Source organism: Leuciscus leuciscus, assembly GCF_965113295.1.
Source record: "Leuciscus leuciscus genome assembly, chromosome: 5".
Taxonomy (NCBI): Eukaryota; Metazoa; Chordata; class Actinopteri; order Cypriniformes; family Leuciscidae; genus Leuciscus; species Leuciscus leuciscus.
Window position 1 is genome coordinate 14,134,512 of NC_138729.1, and position 10,657 is coordinate 14,145,168.

The 10,657-nt window shown below is 35.8% G+C and overlaps 2 long non-coding RNA genes across 2 annotated transcripts in view; one reads left to right on the forward strand and one right to left on the reverse strand.

The window, feature by feature from the left end:
* The first annotated feature begins 5,072 nt into the window (after window positions 1-5,072).
* Window positions 5,073-6,935, forward strand: LOC309498494. The gene is made up of 3 exons (XR_014205968.1): window positions 5,073-6,074; window positions 6,152-6,216; window positions 6,389-6,935. It is a non-coding gene; the product is annotated as an uncharacterized lncRNA (long non-coding RNA).
* Window positions 6,935-10,657, reverse strand: part of LOC309498495 — a 4,165-nt gene continuing 442 nt past the window's right edge. The window contains exons 1-2 of the long non-coding RNA XR_014205969.1: window positions 9,097-10,657; window positions 6,935-8,326 (exon numbers count right to left, since the gene is read on the reverse strand). The exon at window positions 9,097-10,657 is cut by the window's right edge and continues 442 nt beyond it. This is a non-coding gene — a long non-coding RNA (uncharacterized lncRNA). The remainder of the gene's footprint in view (window positions 8,327-9,096) is intronic.

The window sequence follows — 10,657 nt, forward strand, 5'->3', positions numbered from 1 at the left end:
TGAAGCCTACCCGGAAGTGCGAAAAACTGCAACACATCGAAAATCCGAGGGGGAAGGTCCCAAAAGGGAGCAAATGTCCATAGCCCCCATGTTAAAATGTCCGTTTTCACAGCATAAAATCATGTTTTTACAGGTTGGTCCCATGGACTTTTATTGGATTTTTCGATAGGTTCCGAGTGCCTGACAACGGCGAGGGTAGTGAATTTTTTTCTAACTCGTTAGTTTAGATAGTATTTAGATATAAAATGTATGACAATAAGGGCGTGGTTAACTTTGATTGACAGCTTGATTGACAGCTGAAAGGCAGAATGACACCATAAGAAGCGCCATTTTTTAATACAGTTGACATATAATACTACTGTTTCTGTATCATGAAATGTAGTTTTAAGAGTTTTTCAGGCGAGAATGTAGTTGTTTAAAGCTCAAATGGTTTATTTATAAAGATTTATGAAAATTGTATCCAGTTGTGAGATCCAGCGATGACCGGGCGCTCGGCGCGATGTACCCCGCCTGGAGCAGCCTTTCATCGGCTAGACGTTTTGAGGTTTGCCGCTGACTCTGGCGTCTCTGTAGTGGTTAAACATGAGATATAATTCGTCTTGTCTATATCTAACGGGCGATTTTTGGTCTCGTGGGCAATCGTTTTGGCTGAGGGGAAGTTTCATAACTTTATAAGCTATATTTAACTTGTACCGTTGTATGGTTAGACTAGATCGAGCGCATGACTTTTTATGTTTGACTGAATTGTTTGCTTTTGTCAGAGCCGATCCTGACCTCCCTGGGGCCCTAAGCAAAATTCTGTTTAGGGGCCCTCATACCTGACCCGTGAGCCATGAACCATTTGCCATTGCCACACAGTCACACCTGACACCCCAGTGTTCCCACTACAATCCCTCCTTTAACTATAGTGAAAATGTAATTCCTGATATCAGAAGACATTGTTACAAGTAAAAAGTTCATTCTTAATATCAAGAATTCACATTTTAAATAGTACAAATTTAATTATTGATATCAAAAATGCATAATTATCCTGTGAATGAATAAAAGCTAAAATGGCGCCATAGCATGTCACTGTGTTTTAAATGATAAAAGTAATTCTTGATACTCTTGATTCTTGATGGTTATTATTTACTGAGGGATGTGCATCCATATTGACCAGAATCTCCAGCCAATCAACATTTTAAATTCAATGGAGCCTATCAATAGTCAATGTCAATACATTGCTTTCCATATTGCATTTGGGCAGAGTTGTAACTAAACCTTGACTGAGCGACTAGATAATCATCGTCTTGTTTTAAAACTATAATGAGGAGTGCCATCACGCCCATATTGTACTGGTCCCAACTCACAACAGATGTTTCTGCTGGAAAGTGTGCGTTTCATTTCATGCACGTGCATATGATATGATCGCATGTTAACGCGCGGTTATCTTTTCCGAGCTGCAGTTTATAAACAAACACCGTTGTCCTTTGTCGTTTATTAAACATAATAATTCAACTCACATCAACTTAACTTTAGCCTACTGTTCTTTGCTGACATCGAAATTTGAGAGGAGAGCACACAAGTCTACCTGATAACTGTTCCTGCAATGAACTCTTATGGTGTTTTTTTCTCTCTCTTTTCGTGACCAGAAGGATAGTTCCGCTTCATTTTCTCATCGATATAGTAAACATTGATTGACGCGCTTTGACACGAGGGGGAGGCGGGGCCTTGAGTAATTTGCGGGGCCCTACGCACTTTGCGTAGTGTGCGTATAGGGCTGATCGGCTCTGGCTTTTGTATAGCTTATTGTAACTTTACCTTTTACTTATACTTTTATAATAGCTAATATTGATAAAACTGAAATTTAACAAAAAGAGACTGGGTTGAGTTTTGTCATTTTAAATTTTAATACAACGAAGATGATCTGTAATGTTGTTTACTGCAACATCTGTTGTTTAGTACAAATGCACATATTGCCTGGACCATATTAAAATGTTTAATATTTTTATATTATATTTAAAACGAAAAGAGGCAGGTTTGTGTTTTATATTTCGTTTTGTTATAAATAGGCAAACGTTATGTGCAGTGAATATAATCAATACGCGTTGCCTGAACCACATTTGTGTGGCTATAATGTTTAAGATTTCTTTAAATGAAAACGAAAAGAGTTAGTATGGTGTTTTATAACATATTTCGTTGCCTAAAATATACACAGAGATAACCGGAGTAGCAGAGCGAGCTGAGTGACGCGCGCTGCGTCAGAAGGTGGGCGGGGTTAGGGTTTCCCAAGATTTTCCAAGATGGCGCCGCCCATACCCCCCATAAACGGCTTCAAACCATAGACAGTATAAGAAATGGACAGAGTCATCTCATTGGAACTCAATTGAGGCAAGTGAAGCCCGTTTTCAGCGATTTTTTAGGACTTCCGTTCCTGACGCGCAGACTCAAACTGAGCTTGACGACGTAGATGTGACGTGAGCAACCCGTCTGTCTTCTAGTGGCTGTGGCATGAGAAATCTGAATCATTCCCTTCCGAATCTTGCAGAGACGGAGATCGTGAGTAGGAGGTGTCCATGAGCTTGGAGCAGGAGAAACTTTTGCTAGGTATTCTGATTAATTATTTTGTCATTTTGCCTCCACGTCTCCCCGATTGCCCACGAGCTTCTCCTCCCGTCAATACGGTAATCTCTCTACTGTGCGACAGAGAGTCGCGTGGTTATGACGCAATCGCTGGCCTACTTTTACAAAAACTGTTTTTACGGGGCCATAACGTAAGCTACAAGGTAATGGAGCATTTTATACATTGTCGTGTTTCTTTAGAAATAAATAATGGACAAATGGAGTCTTTAAACGCCTCAGATGTAAAGTTATTCGCTGTCAAAGTGATGCCAAAATGAATGGGAGTCAATGGGATGCTAACAGCAGGTGAAGTTCTGCTACAAGATGGTGGCACGCGGCCGGCTTCAACTTCCGGTCGACTTCCTTCCCGCTTGCTTCAAACCCGTTCTTCAGAAAGTCTATGGGTGACGTCACAGACGCTTTGTCCATATTTTTTACAGTCTATGGTTACTACCCGAACACCGAAGTTACATAGTGCCAGTAAAAGCGATACAGACCCTGTCAGGCTATGGCAGACGTGTCATTCAACCTATTGTAAGTCGATGTACCATCACAAGGATCTTGGAAATATATTATGAAGGTTGAAAAGTTACATAGTGTCGCTTTAACCTTTCGAAAAATAAATAATTACAATTATGTTAGAATTGTAGGCATAAAATACCTTGGTATCAGCTTGTTTTCATCAAGGGTATAATTAATACAATTACAATTAATATGGTTTGTCGTGATTCATTTGTGTTCATAATCAGTAAAAATAAAAAATTATCTTCTAACAAGAATAAACATATATTATGAACAATTAAATTATGATTGTATTATTCATTATTTTTATATCTTGAAACTACCCAAACAGCGTTTCGCGCTCAGATGTGACGGCGGAATGAATACATTACCAAAATGTGATTGCAGAATATATTTAAATTATCCATCAAATAGTCATTTTCTCCTTACTGTTTTGCGAGTTAACAATAATGCCTGACCAGGGGTGCGTTTCCCGTACAACTATATAGCTCGCTGCTTAACTACCATAGTAGCCTACGATGCATCGTTGGAGAAATCAACTAGTCACGACTGTTTCCCGAAACCGTATGTCGCAAAGTAGGCTATCGTTCAACCACGTTGGTTTATGACGTCTCGCACGTGGTGGACTAATAACTTATTTTAATTAATCTGTTTGAGATCGAATTAACGCTAGATTTTGTCATATAAGTTACAGACATGGCATCTGAAGACCATTTCTAATTTTTCTCAGTTATTTTGCTTTATTACCAGACTCAATATTTGGCTCTTTCTTACATAGTAGAGCACGTTCGCACATGCGCAGTCTTCAAAAACGGTGCTTTAAATCTCTTGACAAACTTAAAGACGTAAATTACATTTGTACATTCTAAATAAATAACACGGGTTGTACTGAATGTCAGCTTGCTTATTTTGATAAAGATAAGGATTTATTCAGTCTACATCTCATGTAAACTAGAAACTATATGCTTCTAGCAACAGCTCGAGAGCTGTCGTTCCAACCACACAAGTTTGCGATGCTGTTTGCGAACGTTCGTTGGAACGATGGTTTCCGGAAACACCAAATCGTTGAACTATGCTGATAACGACGGAACTTGCGACCATAGTAGGCTGCTTTCGGGAAACGCACCCCAGTAAATTACTTGGTGAACAAAGAAAACATTTTGGCATTAGGGATTGGAATTAGTTAATGCCTAAAAATGTAAAAGTTTTACCTTATAAATAGAATTTAGTTTAATTAATTAAAAAATTCGTCGCCGGAGTGAATGGGACCGTAGGTACTACGGAGCCCGGGAAGTCACCTGTGGGAGAAAAAAAAAACAATCCGTGGCGACGGTTTTGCAATCCGTCCGCTCAGTTTATAAACCGTACTCACGAATTCTCAAACTGTTCCCTCGGTTTAACAAATCGTGCCCACAGATTAATAAACCGTACCCACGAGTTTCTAATCCGCGCTCTCAGATTTGTAAACCGTGCCTTCAGTTTTTGCAATCTGTACCCACAAATTCATAAACCGTGCCCACGCTTTCACAATCCGTTCCCACGGGTTTGTAAACTGTACTCAATTATTTGTGGCTCACTCTCATTTTAGAAGAACACGTTGTTAACGAATCTTATTGTATATTGTTTTATTGAATATTAAGGGGAATACATCAAATTGTCTTAACTGCGTCTGCATGCTTAAAGTGATTCTCAATTGTAGCGGGAATGACGTGCATCAAAATCTTTTGTTTATTTGTGATAATCTTAGCACTTTATTATTATTTTCTAACCTGTATTATGACTGATATTTGACGAATTGCTTTGTTCATTTTTTTGTAAGTTTAGGACAAAAGCGTCTTCTAAATATGTAGCCTAAAATGTAATAATAATAATAATAACAATAATAATAATCATTATTATTATTATTTGAGTTAATAACTATAAATGAGTTCACTTAAGACATTAATATATTTATCATAAAATAATTTATGAATTGTTTTATTTTTAGGCAAAAATTATGCAAAAAATGTAGGCCTATTTTATCCAAAACTGTAAAAGGTTAGGTTATAGCCTATAATAATAAAGCATTGATAAATTATTTGATGACAAACATATTACTGTATTACTTAGTGAACTCGTTTATAGTTCATTTATAACTCAAATAATAATAATAATAATAATAATAATTATTATTATTACATTTTAGGCTACATATTTGGAAGACGCTTTTGTCCAAAACGTACAAAAAAGGAACAAAGCAATTCGTCAAATATCAGTCATAATAGCCTACAGGTTAGAAAATAATAATAAAGTGCTAAGATTATCACAAATAAACAAAAGATTTTGATGCACGTCATTCATATTAAATAGTATATTCCACCCATACCCGCTACAATTGAGAATCACTTTAAACATGCAGACACAGTTAAGACAATTTGATGTAGGCCTAGGCCTATTCCACTAATTACACAATAAAACAATAAGATTCTTTAACAACGTGTTCTTCTAAAATGAGAGTGTGCCACAAATCCGTGAGTAGGCTACAGATTACAAACCCGTGGGAACGGATTGTGAAAGCGTGGGCACGGTTTATGAATTTGTGGGTACAGACTGCAAAAACTGAAGGCATGCACGGTTTACAAATCTGAGAGCGCGGATTAGAAACTCGTGGGTAGGGGTTATTTTGGTCCGTGTACGTTATGATAGTTTGTTTTTTCGTTTCAAGTTTCAACCACAAAACAAAATAACGAGAAACCACCTTTTTTTCGTTTGTCGTGTAATGGGGTAGGAGAAGGACTACAAATTGGATGGACTACAAATCCCATGAATTAAGACACTATAAAGGGAAACCAAACTGGTTAGACTTCCTCTTTGTGGTACCATGTGGCAAACAGGAAAAGCTGTTTGGTGTCTTTCAAGGCTGTGTAATAGCAGTTGAAAAACCAAGTTGATTATAGAACTGAAGTGGGAAGGTAAGGGTTGATGTGATTTATGAGACCATAGTGAGTTTGTCTAGTTTTAATATGTTTGTATTTGTTTTCTGTTTTAGTGTTCTTATGGAAATGGTGTTGATTGGTGCCTCAGAGAATTAAGCAGATATATTTGAGAATACAGGTACTGATATTAATTGAATTATTTAATAGGGAGATTTGGTTTTAAGTTTTATTTTTATTTTATATTTGTAAATTGTGTTTTATTTTTTAGTGGTTTTAAGGTTTTATTTAATCCTTGTAAATATTTTATAGGGCAAATATCAATGTGTATTCTTTCTTTGTTTTCTTTACAGATGATGCATGATTGCCGTTTACTTTATTGAAAGCATTGGAGGCTTAATGGGTGTCTGAAGAGATGACTTTAATGTTGAATTGGGTCTTGTGTATGGAAGTGGCAAAGGGATTGATTTAATTGTCTTTGTTTGTTTTTTGTTTGGTTTTGTTTTATTTTGTTTTGGTTTTGTTTGTTGTGGACCTACAACTGACGGTGGGGTTCCCATTTTCTGGTATGTGATTTACTCTGTAAGGTTTTGGGAATAGATGGTAGGGCTTTGATTTACTTTACACTTGTGGAGGTTGGAGTGAAAGTGTGTTTATTGAACTTGTGAGTGTGCACATAGTTTCAGAGCAATTTCCATTGGATAGGATTGGGAACCCTGTTGTCTGTAACGGTTACAATTTTGTTTGTTTGTTTTTTTATTCTCTTTGCCATCTCTGATTACCCCATGTGCTTTTTGTGAATCTTGTATAATAAACTTTGTTATATTTTGCAACAAAACACACTGTGGTTGTGGCCCTTTCTGAGTTCTCCTCATCCCTTGTGAGATGATGGGGTTACAGTCGTTTCAAACCAAAAACAAAGAAACGGTAAAAAAGAGCCGTTTTTGGTTTCTGAATCCAAAAAACGACTAAACCAAATTCAAATAACGGTCCGATTTTTTATTTATTTTAATTTTATTTATTTTATTTCTCCGTTTGAAGATCTACATTAAAGGAAAGACAGGTTGGCCATGCGACCCGGAAGTAATAGTAAATATAGCCTATACAAATAAAAACCAAGGTTTTTAGAACGGTCATAATATGCAGCACTAATGTTATACCAGAGTAACGTTAGAAGAAGAAAAAAACAATCAATAAATAGGCTTATATTACGGTGATGCATTGCTACCACATACATATTATTTTTTCTCGTAATAACGAGATCTTATGTCGATAAAACGACATATTTTCTTGGCCTCATAACCCAGCGGGCACCTTGACGTCAATTTGACATCAACAAATAGTCAAGATTTTGACCACCATGTATGACATGCATGAATATGCATATTTTCATTATATTTTGTAATTATTTCCTTGTGGTTGTAAAGATGCCTAACAAAGGTATCAATCTGGCATGTTTTTTCTGGTCCCTACATCTCAGGTCAATATCATTGACATTAAATCGATGTTGATTTGATGTCAGGAAACAAGATGTCAAATTGATGTGAAATTTATGTCAAAACAATGTCTATAATGTCTGAAAAAAGTATATTTATTACTCATTGTAAATCAATGTGACTCATTTTCAACATCTAAAAGACCTAGCCTGAATGATCTTGAACGTTGTAGACCTAGGTCTATGTATTTTGCATGTGTGTTTTTATTTATTTAAATCCTAGCATATTTACATTTAGTTCACGTTTAAAATGACAGCAGACACTATAATTGCATATACTATAAAAGGTCAATTTAATCTGATTTTGGAGCTTGATATCGAATGATATCAAAATAGCATTAAAATGACATCAACATCATGGCATCCTGCTGTCAAATAGATGCCTAGCAGGCACAGGATATAGACTACAGCGTCGGTCAGACGTTGGATTTTGGTTGAAAATTTAAGTCGGTTTGATGTCTAAATCCAATGTTTGTTTGACGTCAGGCTCCAACGTTGGGCAGTCGTTGAATTTTGGTTGGAATAAACCAAACAAAAAGGTGAAATGCATGGCCGTACACTTATTACCAGCTTCACTTAAAACTAACCAGATTTACTTTTATTTAATTTCCGGTTTAAAGAAATAATATTTTGTATTTTAAAGTCACCATGATGGTGGTTAGCGTTTGCTTTAGTTGTGCTCTTGACCCTTAACTCTTTAAATTAAACTTTTCTCTGACTGCTATAAATGTGTGTTTATAAAGCACAATTGTTATAGCTAAAAAAGCCAAGAGAAAATGAGATCAGGTGATGTTGGCTGTATATAGATGATGATGTCATGTTATTGCCAGAATCCCTGATCTTACTTAGTGTCTAATGCTATCAAGTATAAATAAAACAATGTTAAAACCACAAATCCTATATAAATATAGGATTTGTGGTTTTAACATTGTTTTATTCATAATATAAGTCATTTGATTCTACAGCATATCTAACAGTGTTATCAAAAAATATACTTGATTTTTAAAAACTATTTAGTGCACAAAAACCTTTAATCTATGGCAGTACTTTGACACACACAGACATCAATAAACAGCATATGAATCTCAACAATGGTGACAATCAAACAAAATATCCAGATAATCAGATCAACTCCAGCTGCATAATTTATTAAAGCCGCAATGCATGCTGGGAGATAAGGGTGAGTTGTCTTCTATTATGAAACAATATTACAAACACAAGTCCTATATAATCAAAACATTAGACACTGAATAAGATCAGGGATTCAGGCATTTACATAATGATATCATCATCATCATCATCATCATCATCATCAATAATCAGCCAATTTCACCTGATCGCATGGCTTATTTTGCTACAACAAATGTGCTTGATAAACACACAATTATAGCAGCCAGAGAAAATGTTATACTAGAAAGTCAAGAGTCAAGAGTCCAACTAAAGCAAACGCTAACCACCATCATGGTGACTTTAAAATACAACTATTGATTAAACCGGCAATTAAATAAAGTAAATCTGGTTAGCTTTAAGTGAAGCTGGTAATAAGTGTACGGCCATGCATTTCACCTTTTTGTTTGGTTTATTCCAACCAAAATTCAACGACTGCCCAACGTTGGAGCCTGACGTCAAACAAACATTGGATTTAGACATCAAACCGACTTAAATTTTCAACCAAAATCCAACGTCTGACCGATGTTGTAGTCTATATCCTGTGCCTGCTGGGATCAACATCATGACATCTTGACATCAAATAAATGTTGAATTGACATCAAATACCAACAAAGCATGACAACAAAATAACATCAAAATGACATCAGCAGAGGTCAAAATCTTGACATCAAATTGACATCGACACTTTGATGTCAATATGACTTTCATTTTTGACCTATTTCTTGACGTAATTTTGACATCAATGTTTGATGTCACATTGATGTTAAATTGACATCAAATGCCCACTGGGATCACTGCAACGTTTTATGTGATGGGAATAGATCTAAATACTTAAACTTCTCACGATTCGTTAATCTCGATAGCTGTAATAGTAAAAACGTATAATAGTAAATGTTTTCGAGAGAGTTTCACATGTAATGCTAAATATTTCATATGCAAGGATGTCAGCCAATCACAGCAGTGGGCGTTTACACTGAAGTCTCACAGCAGCCAATCACAGCAGTGGGCGTTTACACTGAAGTCTCACAGCAGCCAATCACAGCAGAGGGTGTTTACACTGAAGTCTCACACAGACACGCCCCTTCAAGCAGAGCGTTCAGAGGCTAAAATCAGGCTAGGAAAAATGCCTTTTATTTCTAAATTATAACAACTTTTGATCTAAAAAACTAAACAAAAAACATACTAACATTATAAGGGCACCCCAGGAAACATTCTAAAATAATAAAATAATCCATGCAATGGGACCTTTAAAGAGTTTCTGTTGAGTTTTGTGGGTCACCATTGTGCTGAAGAGTAGAGCCTGAGCTTCAGTTCTGGATGAGCAAAACAACACTGATATTATTTATGTTGCATATTGCTTTACTTAACAGACAGTGATTGTGTACTTGTTGATGCATTGATGTGTGCTGTTGTTAACTAACACTTATCTGCAAAAGGATTGAATTAAATCGATGTTTTGTGAACTCATTTAAATTAATTATATTTTTTAGAAAAGTATTTTTTTTAGAGAACTCAAATGAAATAAGATCACAGTATAAATATGAAATGGCAATTGATCAATTTAAGATAGAATCAGTTAAATCAGTTTACAACATCATGACGTCTTGACGTCAAATAAATGTTGAATTGACATCAAATACCAACAAACAAAGCATGACAATCAAAATAACATCAAAATAACATCAGCAGAGGTCAAAATCTTGACATCAAATTGACATCGACACTTTGACGTCAATATAACTTTCATTTTTGACCTATTTCGTGACGTAATTTTGACATCAATGTTTGATGTCACATTGATGTTAAATTGACATCAAATGCCCACTGGGAAGGACATGTGTATAGTCATGTACAAAATATGCCTTTATCCACATAAAATTGATAGCCTATCGTGCTTTTATCACACTTCTACGTTCAAAAAGCTTAAGCAAATAGTAGCAGCCCCCAATCAGGCAAA